Genomic DNA, 18,187 nt, shown 5'->3' on the forward strand with positions numbered 1-18,187 from the left:
ATGCAACTGCATGAATCCATGTAAATCCATAATCTACAGAGAATCACACTGCTTGGGCTGCCTCAACAGCTGAGTTTTTCTCAACTGTAACATTTCTTCAGTACAAATTGGTGGGGGGGAAATTGGACTGTACAAATATTACCTAAATTGTTCAATCTTTTCTCATGATGATTAGAAATTATGTGCATGGAAAGTCCCCTCGGTCCAAGTAAGTGTGCACAATTATATTTATTCAGATAGCAAGTTGATGTGCTTTGCAAGCTGCCATTTCTATCTGACCGCAATTACTCTTCCTCGTGGCTGGGATTCCTCGAGTCTCATGGGACAGATTTCTTCCACGGTGTCATTCACAAGAGCTCACATCAAACCCCTTTATCATCTGTCTGCAGTGTTTCACTGCTGTTATCAAGCACTAACACAGCTCAGAGAAGCAACTATTGTGATCCCAGAAGATTTTGAATTTATGGCTTAAAATAATCCAACCATTTGAAGAACATTTGAAGTCATCCTAACCGATTGGTTGTACTCTACTCAAAAACGAGCAGGTTACTCTTGTTACCATACCTAATGCAATGCTTTTGCAGGATTTTCAGTCACTTGTGACTTGAGTGTAGAAGATAGTCCTCATAATTTAAATGAAGGAGAAATCAGCTTCATAGATTAACTTGATATTTCCCCGAGCAAGACTGTTTACTTTACATGATAGATTTGCCCTGACTGCAGCCATTTATTTCATATTAAATTAGCCAGCCAGTATTCACAGATGAGAGAATGAGCTGGTTTGGCAGTAATTTACATAGAGCTCCCCTATGTCTTTCAGTGCAGGTTTCTTTGGAAGGCTTTGTCAAGCCAGCCTCTCCCCTGATGACAGAGCAGCAGTCATAGACAGATCCAGCTTCTCAGTGTTTACTGAGACACAAGAGTTGTCCCACTTTAACTACACTGATAGCAGTTCAAGTGACCCAGTCACCGCTTGTGTTCATGGAAAAGTGCCTGTGTTGTTACAGCTATTCAAGACAAGAAGATACCTAAGTTTGTATCAGATAGCCTCATACTGGGACAAGTATGTCAGCACTCAAGTTTTACCTGGTGTAACTGGAGTTTAAGATGGAATTTAAATAAAAGAAGCCATTGGGAACTACAGTAATTACCTAATTTTTAAAAACAAAACAAACAAACAACCCCCCCACAAAACCCCAAAACAACAACAAAAAGCACAACACAAAAGAATATATAAAAAAATCATACTTTCAACTGCAATAATTTTGCTCATAAACTGTGTGCAGGCCAGACCTGGAAGACTAAGGCAAAGTTCCCTTAGGAGAGAGCAGCTTATGCATCTTACTCAGAGCTGGGCACCAGGCAACTGCATATCTATGCCCCCAGGCAGCAGCTCCAGTCCCTTCTCCTGTGCCCTCAGCAATGCTTGCAGCCCAGGAGCTTCTCCTTGGACCCTTCTTCATGCAGAGCCATGCTGGCACAAAAACCTTTTAAAAATCTTCTGCAGCTAATAGCATTGATATGATGTTGCAGCTTTTGCGGCTTTATCTAAGCATAGGAGGGGAGGCTATTTTTTCCCGACTTTCATCATTCCCAGATAATCTGCAAAGCTGAACACCGATTGTGTCTCTTGCTTATTTCTGCAGAGAAATGAGCCTTATGCAGCTTTCTGGCATCCCTGGCTTTGTATTTATCACTAAGTAAACAGAGCCAGGAGCTGCCACGGGCACAGACTGGCTATATCCATGCTGCACAGTGCTTGATCCTAGTCTCCCATCTGGTGCCCCCGTGGCCCTAAGACATTGGTATTAATGCAGAGATGTTTCTATTTTTTTTTCTTCCCATCCTATGCTGCCTGAACAAACATAAAGCTGTGCAGCAGCCAACAGGGGTGGTGTTTTATTGCATGAAACAAGGTGTGGGTTGCATGACTTGGAGTGAAGCTTGTGGCTGAAAAGCCTCCCGTGGCGGAGCTGGCAGACTGCATAGGGTGAAGGAAATGGGAAGAACTGCAGTCCCGTCTCTGCTGCTTGCTGGGGACAATCCCTCCTGTACGCCACCCCACAGGCTGTGCCCAGGCACTGTCTTGCTGTGCCAGGCTGCATGGGATTGGCCTTGCAGCACACCTACAATTAATCAGCATGGATGATCACCAATCCAGCTGGTTCCCTGGATCGGAACCCACATCCATCAGTACAATCAGAGCCGCTGAGGTATCCTGGTGCTGATTTAAACACCAGGGATGAAGCCTGGATGTGCAGCAAAAGGTGACTCCAGTGTGCCCACCATCCATGCTCTTAACAATAGGGAGGGAAGAGCTGGGGGGCTTGACAGGCCAGCCATGGCCAAGGTGGGTGGTTATGGAATTCCCCAGGGCCCTATCCAGCCCAGTGTGCTCCAAGGCAGGCTGTCCCTGCCCTGGGCCTCCTCACTGCCTTCTAATTCCAGGTCTATGCGTGAGGCTATTCTGCCACCTCTCTGTAGCTGCAGCAGCTTGTTCCTAAACACGTCAACAAAGTGGGTTTGGCTTGAAACCGCTCTGCCTACATGTATAAAAGCCATCCACTCTTCAGTTTCTCATCATTTTCTTTTTACTCTTTACAGCATAAACAACTATTCTTTTGTTATGCCTTCTGTTTGTTGGAGTTGCATAAGAAATCTTTCATTGAACATTTGTATAGGCTAGAGATCTCTCATCCAAATGTTGAAGAAAAACAAATTTATGTGAATTATCTACAGCAGATAATTTCAGTTCTGCAGAGAATCTAAAAATAAAGTGAGGCTCACATTCTACAATTAAGTAGCTTTTAATTAGGTGTGATAACAGCATGAATTATCTTTTAGAGTGCAATAGTTCCATGATCAGAAGTCAAAGGAAGGGAGCAATGATAGTTTGCAAAAATGATTGAGGGAAGCAACTTGATGCTGGCATGTATCTGGAGTTTCTTCCATTTATTAGGTATATTCAGGCTGATTAATATTTTGGGTAAATTTGGACTTTCTGTATTGTTGTCCCTGTTTTAATAGAGCCAGTGTGTCCTTTCAAGCACTGATGTAAAAGAGGGCAGTGAAAGCCTGCTATGTCGCTGTCATCAGTGGCTTCATGGTAACGCCTTTGGACAAGACAAACAGCCCTGCTGCTTTCTGAAAATCAATGGCCGAGGTGCAGGATGGCTTCATTCACTTCTTCAGAATCCCCTCACCTTATTTTAGCCACAGATAAGCTCAGGGCTTGAACATAAGCAGTATTGTGAATTGTGAGCTGAGGTGCAGCCACATCTCCTGTCCTGCCCGCTTTGCTGGGAGGCAGGAGGGTTCATGTCCTAAACCACCACAGATAAAGCAGCCAGTGCCTGGTTTGTCAGGGTCCTCCTTTGTGCCGGCCAGAGAGATGCTCTCTCTTACCAGCTAAGATCCTTTATCTTCATTGTCTTTGTAACTGAAGTGTAACATTGAGTCCAGCGTGGGGTGGCTGGGGGAGGGGGAAGGGGGGGAGGAACACAGCTTTATTCAGCAGGAGGACAGACCTTACAGGGAGGTCCTTTAAGGATAAGAGACACCCTTATGGTGCCACAGGGATGGTACTTGGCACTTTAGATTGCAGACAGATGCAAGCACAGTGTGTTTGAGCACAGGCAGAAATAAGGAAGTTATTGTGTGCCTGGTAATAAGGATGTATCCTGTGACAGTGACTGTCCTGCCGTTTGAGGCTGTAACACCAGCCTGACCAGGCAGGCACTGGGAAAGCGAAGCCTTTCCTCAATACTGTGCTGAATCTCAGCTGCCAAAGGGCCAGGCTGGCACTGGGATGCAGATAATGGACATTTCTTCCCATGTCTCCCTGGACTCCTAGGCACTCTCTGTCTCATACCTCTGTGTAAGCTCCTGGCTGTTCTCCCGGTGTCTCCAGGCGTCACTGCGGGGGCTCCCAGACAGGAGGATTCTGTGTATCATCTGCCTGGCCTCGCAAACTAGGAATCCCTTCATCACCCCTTCCTGAACAGATCTTCATGCATTTGCCCAGAGGACTTCATAAAAATTAATTGAGTTGCCCAGCATTAGACACAGATCATAAAACTCCCATCTGATCTCGTGCCTGCTGCCGATTTTAACAGCTGATTGAAACAATGAGCGCTGGCTCGCCGGGAATGTAACAATGCCCACAGAGAGAGCTGCAGCACGGGCTGTAGGTGTAGATAAGGCTGTAAACGTAAAATAAAGATCCTCTCTCTGCCGGTGCCACAGAGCTCTCTTTGCTGCGGGAGTAAAGCCCTCGGGCTGCAGTTTAAGCATAGCAAAGGTGATGGGGGTTATCCTTCGAGTTGCAAGTTTTGCTGAAAAGCAGATCTGTGCCTCTGCTCGTGCATTTTATTTATTTATTTATTTGTTTGTTTGTTTATTTATTTATCAATCATCTTGCTCGTTTTAAAGTGAAAGGGAAATGAACTCGGAGCGTTGGGAGAACCGAAGGGCAGCCAGGCAGGGGAGCACAGGAAAGCCGTGCCACGAGCAAAGCCCCGTTCCTGCCCGATGCCATCTGGGGCACTGTTACGCAGACGCTGACCCTAAACATTCCACACCTCCCCCTCCAAAAAAATACCCCAAACCAAACAACAAAACCCCGCACTCGATAACCTAACAACAACCACCTACGTGCTTCCAGGGCGCCAACCTGGGTTTAAAAATAATAAAAACCCAAACCAAGATGAGACGAGGCGGGGAGCGGAGGAGCGCCCCGCAGCCCCCGCGGGCTGTCCCCGCTCGGTGCCGGTGCCGGGCGGGCCGGCAGGGGGCGCTGCTGCGCTCCCGCTCCCGCTATAAAAGCGCGGCCCCGGCGCGGCGCGCGCCGTCCGCCCGGCCCGGCAGCGGCGGCACCGGGAGCGGCACCGGGACAGGTGAGAGCCGCGCATCCCGGGACAGCCCGCCCCGCCGCCTGCCCGGGCTGGCCTTGCTCCGCGCTCACCGCCCGCGGAAGCGCGGCACGGAGCAAAAGCTCCAGGAGATGGGGATGGCTCCTGCGCGGGAGGGGCGCGGCGGAGCAGGCGGCTGCTCCTGCACCCCTGGTGCGAGCAGGAGATAGGGGAGCAAGCGCAGCTTGGAAAATATCTGTGACGAAATCTGTTCGGACAAAAGTTGTGGGGATGCCGGTAACCGGACAGGCTCGAGCGGGCTTCGCTGTCCGTGCGCGGACGGGAATTGCCGGCTGCGCGCCGGCAGCGTGTCAGCGGGGCGGCAGTGCCCGGGCAAACAGGGTCCCGGGAGGGCTGGCACCCCGGGACACGGGCGAGCCGAGGGCTCAGGGCAGGTGCCGAGCTTGCCGGCATCCCACGGGCGCGCAGGGATGAAATGCTGCTGTTACTCTCAGCGCCATGCATGGCATTTAACAGCATCCCACTATTTTTTTCCGAAAAATGATGGAAGGTAAAGCAGCTCCTATGAACAAAAAGCGTTTTTTCTAGGAAGGGAAAGCTAAGCGTGTGGAAGATAGGGCAGCGAATCCAGGTCTTGCTACTCAAGTAAAATGCCTCTGCTTGAAGAGCTGTTCATCCAGGTCAGTCGTAAATGAGTACGGATACTTCGTTCCTCTTTGCTTTATCTCCCTCTCTGTCTTTGCCCCTGCTTCTTTCTCCCCCGTCCCCATTGCTGCCTCCCGAAGGTTAGAGTGCAGAGGGGGCTTGTGTGCCTTCGCCCCAGGCTGCGCCGGCTCCCCACAGCACCTCTGCCAGGGAGCCAATGATCCCTGATTGCGCCGAACATGAAAAGAGTCAGCCAGCGGGAGCCCTGGCATTTATCATTGCATTAAAAACTGCAAAGGTAAAAAACAAACAAACACCTCTCTGCAGGTCACGCATTAGAAATATTTGCTTATACCAAGGCATCGGTAGCAAAATCGTTTGCATGTCAAGTGTTTGCACGCAGGTTAACTTTGCAAGGGATGACTGCATTAAGGAGGCACTTGGCAGCCGATAAGCTGGGTGTAATGCGATGCAAAAATGCTTTGTTTTGGTTTGTGTGTGATTTCATACAGGCATTGTTTTATGCTCCCTACATCCAGTGCAGTGTTTGTGGGTTTTATTGTTTCTCATCCCCCAATTTCAAGCAGGGTTGTGGGCTTTTCTGTATCCCATGCTACATAAACCCTTTACCAGTCTGCGTGTTTCCAATGCAATTAAATACACCCAGCTACTTGCCTCCTCTTTATGCAATCTGTTGTGGAGAGCAGCGCAGCCTGTGCCGCCGGAGAGCGGTAGGAGCGAGCTACAAATGTGCAAACGAGGGTGAACTTCTCATTCCATGGTGTTGAGCCTCACCTTAATTTCTGGAGAATGGGCTCTATTTTAAGGTACTTTTAAGGTACTAAAAATAAGGTACTTAAAATACTAAGGTATTTTAAGAAGGGGGATGCTGTAAGTAGTTGTTTCCGTGCTGCACTGTGAATTTGGAAATTGCTACCTGAGAACGGATGGGGTGGGGGGAGGGAAGGGATGATGGGATGGGACACAGACACTGAAGGAAATCTTTGCAAGGCTGTGTCCACGTGCTTTATTTGCAGTAGCTTTTGATATGGTACCGTGTTTCTCTGTATATTTGTCTCTTTAAGGACGGGGTGGATATTTGGCTACTGATCTAACAAGTGGCAAGTGGAGGGTTGGGTCACATAAGTATTTTCTCATTTCTTTACAGCAAAGCTTTTTCTGTGGTAAAATTTTCTAGATGTTTTAAAATTTTATTTTAATAATAGCAACAGTAACAAGCAGGAAATCAGCTTTAAACTCCTGGCCTTAATTTCTGGAGTGTATATTTTAATGCAAAGTATGTTTATGTTATAGTAAGCAATGCTAGCTTATGTGGGAAGATAGGAGAGGAGAGCTAACAGTAGAAATGCAGCTTCCACAGCTGTAAAGTGTGTCAGAGCCTGTGCAGGGACCTTGATAACCAGTGATAATTAGTCCTCTCTCTTAAGTCAGGAAAACCAAGATTTTCAGCTTTCAGTGTGTGTTCTCTGTTTCTTAAGCTCATTCAGAAAGCACCAGAAATCAGCATGGGACAGAGAGTTACAGCCAACTCCAGTTAAATGTGTGTTCTCTGGAAAGTCATACAATGGTAGATAAAGTGAAGCACAATACAGTAGAGATTCATACACAGTGGTTGGTTTAAGATTTGATTGAAGGCTCTGTAGGAGAAAAGATCAAGGCATAATAATGGACTTCTGGGTGAAGATATTTGCTGAAATGCCAGCAGCAAGCTGTGCAAGAGGATGTCTTCCCCTCCTTCCCTGTCTGGATGCTGAGCTTTGCTAAAAAGGCTATTGAGACACAGCTGATTTAGCAAATGCTTTCCCAAGACAAGTACTGCATCTTATCATAAGTTATTTATAATTATACTGACATTGTTTAATTGCAACTATTACCAAACCTGCTGTGGTCAGTTTTGTTAAAGAAGTTGTAAGCAACTGAAACTGCAAAGAAAGTAGCAAAGGAGAGCAAAACTTAAATGTACACGGTGGTTTGTTCTGTACCTGAAATTTTACTGCAAACTTAAACCTGTTGAAGCAGCTTTTCTTTAGGAAAATAATTCAGACGGATTTTTATATAACTTACTCTGTCACTAATATAACTAGCACCCTTGTGAGCCTGGCAATGGTGTCACTTTCTGTTGCTGGGTATAACTTTGATGCTGTACTCTCTGGAAACCTGAATTGGTTGTTCTGCCCATTGCTATTATGTGGTGCCATCTTGCTATTCTGGGTTTTCCAGTGGGGAACTGGAAAGAGGATAAGATCCAATGCTTTGTCTAAGATGACCAGAAAGATCTCCAGAGTACAACCAAATACTGTAAGCACCTGACTGGCCTCTGTCAATGAGTTCATAAGAAATACCTTCTTAGTAAGGGACTGTAGGGTGCAAAGCAAGTGGAGAAATGGTTTGCCTCTATAAATTGCTGGAACTTGACAACCAAGTGATTTATACCAATTAAAGCTCTGTCCCATGTTACTCTGTTGTGACAGAGAACCAGGACAGTATTTTGCAACCAAAAGGCATATGTAAATTATTGAAAGTATTTGAAAAATAGTCCAACTGTTAATCCAGCACTGCCAAGTCTACCATGTCTCCAAGTGCCTGACCTACATATCTGTTAAATACCTTCATGTATGGTGACTCCACTTTCCTGGGCAGCCTGTTCCAGTGCTTCTTTCAGTGAAGCAATTTTTTCTAATATCCAACCTAAACCTCCCTTGGCACAAACTGAGACCATTTCCTCTGTTGCTTACTACTTGTGACGAGAGGCCCACCCTCACCTCATTAAAACCTTTTTTTGGCAATTGTAGAAAGCAATAAGGTTCCCCAAGACCTTTTTTTCCCCCACAGGCTAAACAACCCCAGCTCCCTCAGCTGCTCCTCATAAGACTTATGTGCTAGACCTTGCTCTTTAAAAGACTTTATTTAAGCAGTTGCCTAGTAATTTCTTTAAAGATTTGTATATTCTTCTTAAATTAAGAGGCCACAAAGCTGGCAGTCAGGCAAACAGTTTCTAAACTCCTGGGATAGTGAATTTTCACAGTTTAGGGCAGGAACTGTTTTCTGCTCAAGAAAAAGTTATTGTCACTTTTGGGATGTAGTGTATAGTGCACCAGTGGTGTATTGGCTGGAAGGTGAGGAAATCCAAGTTTTGTTCCTGTGTAAATATGGTAACTTTGGTTTAAGACCATGCCTTAACTTCTTCCCCCAAAACAGGAAGGAATGTACTGGCTCACTCTTGCAGAACATTTGGAAACTGTGGATGGTGAAGTCTGTTTTGTTCCAGCAGAGGTCTCAACATCAAATGTCCCTGAAAATGGCTTAATCCTTAGAAGCATCTGGTGTAGCAGCAGTTACCAGGCTTTTGCTGTTAGTGACATAACTTGCAGAACAGTGATTTTACACAATTCACAGACCTAGCAAAAGCATCAAAGTTTTCTTGGGTTCCCCTCCCAGCACGTAGCTGTGACTCTCAATTCAGATGTTGGTGTAATGCAGGTTGCTGTTCCTTATATGGGCCTGAGGGCTGTAAACTGCTTTGAAACAGCTGCTGCATGGGATGCAAAACTGGAAGAAGGGTATAACTTGTTCTTCTTTGCAAAGCTGTGAGCCTCACTTCATGGGCATAATCACCAAGCACTTACAGGAGAATGACTTCCCTTTGAAATCATAGCTAAAAAGTAAACAAGTCTCTGAAGCAGATACTGGGCATATTAGTTTATTAAATTTTACTTTTTCAATTTTAACTATTTGATAGCTTATCCTAAATGAGTTCACTTCCATGTTTATTATCCCCACGGGGTGCTCTATGTTATGGCAAAATACTGGGGCTGTCAAAGAGCCAGTCTGGCAGGCAAGCGTAGCTCAAATAGAGATGCTCTGATAGTGTTTTTGCCCTCTGGCCTGTGTTCTCTGCCAAGTTTGGCATGGGGCACATGGAACAACAACCTTTTAAGCCACCTGTGATTTCAGTCCAAGGCAGGTCTCACATAATTCTCAAAGTTGTCCTGCCATAAAAATTCAGAGGGGCCATTACTCGAGTAATGTGTTTCTGTGCTCCAGAGCATGTTAGAGTTACTGGGCAAGAATTAGATTGTGATGGGAGAAAAGTATAAAGCTTTGTATTAAGTATCTCTGAGCTTGATGCAGTTGCCAGAATGCTGGGAGGAATCATGATGTGCTATGCACAGGGAAAGCTGGCAGGATGCTGGGCACCTGATAAGAGTAATTTACTTTTAAATTTCTTAACCGTGCTTAGCAAACTCATGCTCTAAGGGTGAATTTGTTCCTTCTGGTCTAGCAGACCATGGGGATTTAAATGGTCATTGGCGCTGCTGAAAATTGTTTTGCTCTTGGTGTGAGGCATTAAAAAGGAAGGAATGGTAACACAACCTTTTGGAAACAATTCACATGAGCTTTGGTGGTATCAAACTGCATGAACAAGACTAAAAATGTTAGAGAGATTGGGTACAAGTGCTTAGGACAGGTTTGCTGTATCACCATTCAATCTGGATAGGTTGTTTGGGGTTTAATGCTGAAAGGATCACAACAAATATTTAGCATGAGCTCTGAAACTGCATTGTTTCTTCAATGTGCTAGGAGTTTGAGAGGCTAGGAGAATGGATAGAAAAACAGATCTACATCAAAAGAGTGCTTTTCTCCTTTTTGGATCTCAAACTGAGAAAACATTGAAAAAAAAAAAAGGAAAAATCCTTTGGACATGGTTTGTAAGCTGGAAATTAGTAAGTTTCTAAAATAAAACCAGGCTGTCTGAAGTGCTAATCTTGATATGACACCAGCTTGATCAAGTTATCAGCCAGGACTCCCTGAAACATCTGCATCTATCCATCCTTGATATCGCTAGAGCATGCCCCAAGTATGAGTTAAGTGGCTTGCAGAAACAATGGAATTTGTTGCATATAAGCATGTTTTTTAAACTAACATGTGTATGCATAGATATATCATGCAAAATTATGTGCATTACCATCAAAACAGTAACAGTAATAATCTAAGAAGACAAACTCTTGAGGCTTTGCCAAATGAGCTTGCATTTTTCATTGATGAAAGCCCAAGTGTCAGAGTGGCTCTCTGCCGCCATCCAATCCAAGCAGCAAAGTTCAGAGCCAGGTCCACAGCCTTTATTCATATGAGTAATTCTTAAATGTCAATAGAGCCAGCAAGATACTGATGCTGAAACAATGTAAGCCCTTGGGCTTGGTTCAGAATTTAAAGCTGTGCTCTTCACCTGATGGGGAGGTGGATGAAGTTTGCTTTATTTTACTTTTCTGTATCTTGAGTGAAGTGAGAGCTGAGTCACTGTCCTTATAAGCTACAGCATCTTTAAGGTTAAACTTGGATTTAGAGTGGAAAATATTACACTGAGTCTGACAGAATCCTGCTGTTCATTCTTAGCTGCTCAGCACTTTTAAAAAATCAAATCACAGAAAAGCTGGCCTGTTTGATTGTTCCTATTACATAATAGCAACATCGTTGGGATTTGAGAGAAGCCATGAGCAACATGTTCCTTATATAACAAATCTAAGTTGCTTTAATCCCTGCTGTGCTGCTGCTGACCCTGGGCAGCCAGGAATAGCCTGGGAGTGGTGCTGAGCTTCCCAGGCTCTCCTTCAGGGCTGCATGCAGCAGAGGTCCTTTGCTCTGACGAGTTTTCTGCCAACCATTCTTGCTGGATTTACAGTCTGTCTTCTAATAGTTTGCGAATAGTGGTTGAAGCAGGAGCCCTGCCCTTAAAACAACCTGTCTTGCTCCGCATGAGTAGACCCGATCCTTTGACGCTTCTATTTTTTTTCTTGAAACATCAACATTTACCTTCATTTCCAGCTGAAAACTGGTTTTCTGATGGCTTTGGTACCTTTGTTCCTGTGCTAGTTGAAAAAAAAAAAAAAAAAGATCAAAGGCTAGGTCAGAGCTTTGGGGCAAGTAGGTCCTTGTGAGCCTTTCTTGTGTCTGTGGGATGGTGCCATGCCTTGATGCCTTGAGGGATGTGCTGGGGTTGCCAGGGTGGTGCTGTGGGGGAAGAGCTGCAGCCAGGTATCATTCTGAGTTCAGGGGAAACCTGTGATCCCCCAGGTTTGGTAGGGTGTAGGTGCCTTGTTCCTGTTCTGTGATTTCATGGGCTGGGTGTGGAGGTGATGGATGGCTCACGGAGCAGGAAGGAGTTTACTGGGAAATTTTGGGGCTGGGTGTCTATACAGAGGGTCTGACCCTTCACTTGAGTCTGTCATAAATTATCATTAATTAAATTTAAAATGGGTGAAACAGTATGGAAGGGCAACTCGGCCCTGCCCCAGGAGCTGTGTGTATTGCTGGGTGCAGATCCTGCCTCGCCATCTCCATGGGAGAGCTCTGCACTGCCCTCATCACCTGGGCTGCCTCCGGTGTAATTGGGAGCATTTGAAGAATGATGACATAAAAGGAGCAACATTGTAGGATTGTTTAGGGGGAAAGGATTGAGGTAGCTGTGCACAAAGAGACCTATCTAATTAAAACTACGGGGGAATGGAGATGGTGGCTAATGAGGCTGAACACACAACTTAATTTAACTGAGTTATTTGAAAAGAAACAACCTGCATTGCTGGGAAATGGAAGATGGAGGGGAAAAAAGTAAAACATACCTGGAATTTCATATTAAAATACAGATTTCATGGCCATTAGTGCATACTTTGCTGAGAGTTACTTTGGATTTGGTATTTTACCTCATTTATGTGAAATGTATCTTAAGTGGTTACCATCAGCTGCATGTGAACAATCTCTCCTAAAATGCCATTTATATCTTCCATCTTCTAATATTTGCCAAGATTCTTGTCTAACTTTTCTCCACTTGGTCTTTACCACAAGGAAAAAAAGACTATCATGATCTCCTCTTCCTCCCTTACCCATCCTTCTCCATTCTTTCTCTCTCTTCACTTTTCTCTATTATACTCTCAGGTATCATCTAAACTCTACCTGCTCTGCTTGTTCCACAGTCAGAGCCCTCATCTTCGTCTTCCATGCACTCATATATCTTAATTCTTCACTCTAATATCTTCTGTCCGTTTCCCATCATAATACAAATAAATGTACCACACTGACATGACTAAAAAAAAAATCCCATAGTTTTTTTTCATCTAAAAATCCCAACCTAAAACTTTTTTCATCTCTTTTTGTTATCTTTTTAATCTGGTAAATGCAACTTGAGAGAGCTTGTTCTTGTTTCATCTTTGAATCTCAGCAGCTTGACTTTGGCCTTTTTATTTACCATTGGTAAAAGCATGTCCCATGACTTCTTATCAAACCTCAGGACTGGCTTTCTTTCCTTCTCTGCCTTGACCTGTTGTCTTTTGACATAACTCACATTCTCTCATTCACAGTGTTTAGTTTTTGTGATTGCAATCTTTTCCTGACTTCTGTGAGAAGCTCCTTCTGTAAGCCTTCTGGATGATCTTCCTCACCCTTTCTTGTTTTTCTTCTTTCCTTCCATACTTTTCCTGGATGATCTCATCACAAGCAAATGCAGCTAAATCTCCCTGAGCAACACCACATCACCCATATCACATCAAAATGTGGCAGGGGGACAAGCTGTCAAGCACCACAGAGTGTCTTTAAAGCAGTATATTTGCAGAGATCATATACTAAAACCTGACTGGGTGTAATCTGTGCTTCCCCTTCAGTTTCTGTACCTAAATTTGACCTCAGTGGTGACTTAATCTAAAGATATTCCAGAGGAAGAAGAACAGAAAATGTGGAGTTTGTTTCACAAAGGTTTTGTATCCTCTTCCCCTTTTGTGAGTTAGGTGCATTGCCTCACTTCAGTCAGTGCTAAAACGGATCAGCTTATCTGTGAGTTAATGCCAGGAAACTTGGACAGGATCCTAATCAGAAGAGCAGGATGTTTAATCTTGAGCTCTGTGTTTACAGAAGATTTGATGATGTATGCCCTTGTTACCTACTCTAATTCTAATGAGTATTTTGTTTTGGTTTTGTTCTTTTTTTTTTTTTTTTTTTTTTTTTTTTTTTTTTTTTTTTTTTTTAAGGTTTCCACCCTGGGACTGTCTTCTGAAGCAAACTATTACCAATGGAAGAAAAACTTGTTTTTCCAGCATTTTGGGTAAGCTTGTCTTCTGTATTATTAATGTCTAATTTCATGTTTTAAATGTATTTACCACCAAAGAACTCTTTCAAGAAATCTTTGATTCTTTTTGAATAGTGCTATTTCATCCAATGAAAATTCCATTTAATGTTTGTGTAAGCAGTAGAGATAAAGGTGGCTTCAAAGCAGACCGTGAGGCTTTTTTACTGTGGGAAGTTATCAAACAAAAATAGATCTTTGCTTTCTTAATATTTTTGCTTTGTTTGTTAGGCATAGTATACACTGAAAATATGACTATCTGAACCAGTGTACTATATATAAAACTAAACTAAATCCTGTTACTTTTGGAGGCATTATAACAACATTTGAAGATAGTCTTTCATGTTTGGGAAGGCATAACTTTGTCATTGGGAAGATGACTGTGACATAGATCCTGGTAAAAGTGAGCTGTAGTGATGTGAGGTTGTGTTCATGCTGAGTAGTGACAATGCCTGCTGAAGCTGCCGTGTGTGCATCTCCCATGGCCAGGCATGATCCTGTCCCTGTTTTAAGGTGATTAAAAACAGTTCAGCTGGACAAGTTCTGCCATCAACATGGCATAGGTATTGCACTTTCCTTGGGGGAGACCCAAAGTCAAAAGCTGTTTCTCTGGTGACAGTCACACTCAGTCACAAATACTGTGCTTATGGCTGTGAAATAAGTGATCAAACTGGAGTGACACTGTCTTCTGGGTGGCACATACATCCTGGTCATAATCCTGCAGCAGTCAGGTGGCTAAACACTAAAGAAGAGAAATCTTGTGTTCATGGGCTCACGGGTGGCTTGTGATGTTCCAGCCTTGTGTGTTGTCCCACGTGAAAGAAGAGAATGCACAGTGCAATGCACATCTTCTCTTTTAGGACAACATTGCAGGACACTGAGTGATGCAAAGATTGTAAAGAAATGTTTTAATGCATTTCCATTGTTACAAATAACTGTTTTTTTTTTAAACCTGCTTTTGCAGGTGTAACTGTGCCTTCTCATCATCAGGGGCGTAAGTCTTGTAGCAATTTCAGTGTGTGGTGCAAAACTGGAAGTATAAAGTCTCCTGGCCCATTCCAGACTTGTTTCCAGGACTGGCATTTTCAAACCCCCGTGTTTTGTTTCAAACAGCCAGAATCAAATAGTGTTTGGCAGGGGTAATGTGACTTTCACCTCCTGTACTGATCTTGGAGCACAGCTTAGGAAGATGATGGGTGTATCAGAGCACAACCCTAATTGCATGAAATTAGTGTTAGTCACAGCTATGGCTGCTAGGAGGCCTTCTGATATGCCATGAAAATACTGTTTTGGAAGTGTTACTGTTAATAACACTTCCTAGGAACAGGTCAAAATGATCTATGTGGGGAGGTGTGGATCAAGAATTTGATACCATCCCTCCCTATTTGTGCATAGGGATAGATTTTTGCTGCTTTCAGTCAAAAAATCAGAAATTCAGGCAAGTGACTTGGTAATATTTTAATAGTCATCCAGTAATTTAACACTGGATTACAGTTCAAATCCCACAGAAATACTTAAGACACTTTACACTCTATCAGATGGATTAAGCATGATTCACTTATTGCATTAAATTCCTGAGAGATGTTTGGGTCATTGTTTCCTAGGCTTATGAGCTGAAAGACCAAAGGGGACCACATGAATATCTATTCTTCTTGCCTGCTCTGTGAAGGTCAGAGGAATTCATAGTAGTATTTCAGTAGTAGTCCTTTAATTTTTCTTTATTTAGCACATCTTTCTGAAAGAGACCAGGCCTTGATTTAAAGGGTACCAGTAGTAATCAATCTACCATGTCACCATAAAATTTTTTCAGTAAATAATGAGCCTTGCCTTCCAAGACAGTCTGTATCTCTTTTGAGCTTCCAAGTGTTGTACTTCATTTTTTTTCCCTGCTGGACTGACACGGATTCTATTATCAGGATGTTGATTTTCCGTTTAGTTATCCATTTAGCTAGTAACTTTTGAAATTCACTTGCTATGAGCGGTGTTGATTTAGTATGATGAATCTTCTAATTCAGGGGTTTGTGTAGCATGACTTTAAATCACTGAGCAGTGTGAAATTAGGGCTAGAAACGCATCCTGTCAGCACATGCCATTATCAGATGATGATGTCACTGCATGCAAATGATGGGATTTACATGACCAGGCCTGTTTTCCATACAGCTGTGTTGATTGGTGTTAATTATGTGACTGTCTTTCAATGCCTTATTGATTGTGTCCCATGCTAATCTTTCCCTGCTGTTGCTTACTACTGATGTCAGTCTAACTGCTCAATAGGTGCTTTGCTTATCCCACTTAACCCTTGTAAATGCTGCTTTGATAGTAAGTCTTTCCAGTCACCAGGAACCTTTAGTGTACCTATGGTTTTTAAAGGAGTCATTGAATTAAAAGTTATTGATTCATCTGTCCTCTGCTCTTGAATGCAGGGTTTAAACTGAGGGGCTATTTAAAGCTCTCTCAAGTTATAGTGATGTCATTATCAGTGTAACAAGTGAATAGGGCATCTTGCATCTCTCTGAATATAGAGAAGTTGTTGTGAAATAAATCTTTTTCTGATTTTTCTGATAGTTTTTGTTTGGAATGACCGGCTATTGAAGTCATTGCTTGGCATTCTCTTACTCTTGTTCGATTTAGGGAGGAAACAATAAACCTCACCATAGTTTTTTACTGGTTTTTTGCTCCCATTGTTTGCTTGCATTTCTGCAGTGTTAATTTGTATTCATTGCTAACAGTGTCTTTCCCCCATCTGTTATGTACTATGCATTTGTTTTACAGGTTTCTCTGCTGCTACTTTCACTCTCTGTAGTCAGGACTCTTCAACCATAAAAGCTTCTTTTCATGTCTGTAGCACAGTGACTTTCCTTTTTATTTCTGGCATGTAATAAAACATCCCTTAGCAGGTCCTTTTATATTTTTATATGTGACTATTTTCCCGTGCTCAGTTTTGCACATGAATTGTTTTTAATTTAGAAATGATCTTTCTAAAATATCCAAACAAATAAATTAGATATTGGTTAAGATTACACACTGTTTTGCATTTGCAGAAGAAATTAGATCATTGCCCTTTGCCTGTAGTGAATCATAATTTTCTAGTTAAATAGTTTACCTGTATCCAGTAGGAGTCCAATATAACACCAGCTGGAGTTGATTTCACTACTCTCTTGTATTAAGCCATGACTAAAATTTGCAGACTTTCTGAAGTCACGCTTTTAAATCGGTCCTTCCAGAACAGATTCTCCGCTAGAATGAAATTCAATGCGACATTATTTTTCATACCTTTGAGGATACAGGCTTGAGGAATACCTCACTTGATAGGTTTCTAGCAGGCCTCAGCCTCTTTCTCAGCTTGCCTTTTGCCAATATTCCGCATTCTGCTTTTCTTCTTGAGCATGTGGTATCCATGGCTTTATCTCCCCACACTGTTTCTCATAAATAAGTACAATGCCTTTTAGTGTTTTGGGGTTTTTTAAATCTTTGTGTTTGTCTGTTACCTTCTTAACCTTTAAAAGAATTGAGCTTCCTTTTTGGAAAGGCAATTCTAATATTTACTGAAATGGAGCCCAGCCATTGCCATTGCAAGCGAGCTTTCAGGGGAATGAACTGCTTGCCCTTTTAAAAGAGAAGCTGTTCAAATACCAGCAGTATGGTGAAAGAATTGCTTTCTATTTCCAGCTCTGCAATACACCAATCATGAGTGTTTTGGCCATTCGTTTTGACATGGGGGGCTCTTGTTTGCTGGTCAGACCTCTTCAGTTGGCAGCTCCCAGCCCATGTGGCCTTTTGCAAGCCAGTGGTCACTGCTCAGCTGCTGTGCAGACAAGGCAAACTTCCTGAGCTGGAATCGATCCTGCAGTTGGCTTTGGGGCTGGCTCTAGAAAGCAGCTGAGGTCAAAAGCTGATGAACTTTCTCTTTTCTCATTCTTTGTGAAGGTCTTGAAAGCAAAGTAATCAGAAATGGCTGTTACTGTGATAGCCAGCTAAATTTTTTGGTGAAAACAGCATGCACCTAGAAATTAAATTCTCACTAAATGAAACAAGTGGCTCGTTAAGGTGTGATCTTGCTCTGTTGCCTAAAATGACTCTCACATCTAGACTTGGGGAGGGTCTGTAAAGAGCTGTACAGATAGAGGATAGTTCACATGAGGTGATCAAATGCAAATGCCTCAGAAAAGCACAGTATAATACTGAAACATGTAATCACCAAGGTATTTTGACAACTAAGTGCCACGAGTGGGGAACCTGTAGAATGACTCACTGTATGTATTCAGGTGGGTTATGAAAACCTTACTCAGCACTGCTGAGGACAAAGCTCAATCCTGTGTTCACTTCTGAGCCCTCACTGCAAGAAAGACCTTGAGGGGCTGGAGTGTGTCCAGAGAAGGGCAGCGGCGCTGGGGAAGGGTCTGGAGCACAAGTGCTGTGAGGAGCAGCTAAGAGGTCTGGGGTTTCTTGGCCTGGAAAAAAGGAGGCTCAGGGGAAACCTTGTTGTTCTCTACAACTGCCTGAAAGGAGGCTGTAGCCAAGTGTAAGTTCTCTCAGGTAA

At 43.3% G+C, this 18,187-nt stretch overlaps 1 protein-coding gene across 1 annotated transcript in view; it reads left to right on the forward strand.

Moving 5' to 3' along the window:
• The first annotated feature begins 4,853 nt into the window (after positions 1-4,853).
• MTUS2 (microtubule associated scaffold protein 2) overlaps positions 4,854-18,187 on the forward strand; it is a 268,830-nt gene continuing 255,496 nt past the window's right edge. The window contains exons 1-2 of the mRNA XM_063394734.1: positions 4,854-4,895; positions 13,553-13,626. The gene's annotated coding sequence lies outside the window, so the exon portion shown is untranslated. The remainder of the gene's footprint in view (positions 4,896-13,552; positions 13,627-18,187) is intronic.

Source organism: Prinia subflava, chromosome 3, assembly GCF_021018805.1.
Source record: "Prinia subflava isolate CZ2003 ecotype Zambia chromosome 3, Cam_Psub_1.2, whole genome shotgun sequence".
NCBI classification, from domain to species: domain Eukaryota; kingdom Metazoa; phylum Chordata; class Aves; order Passeriformes; family Cisticolidae; genus Prinia; species Prinia subflava.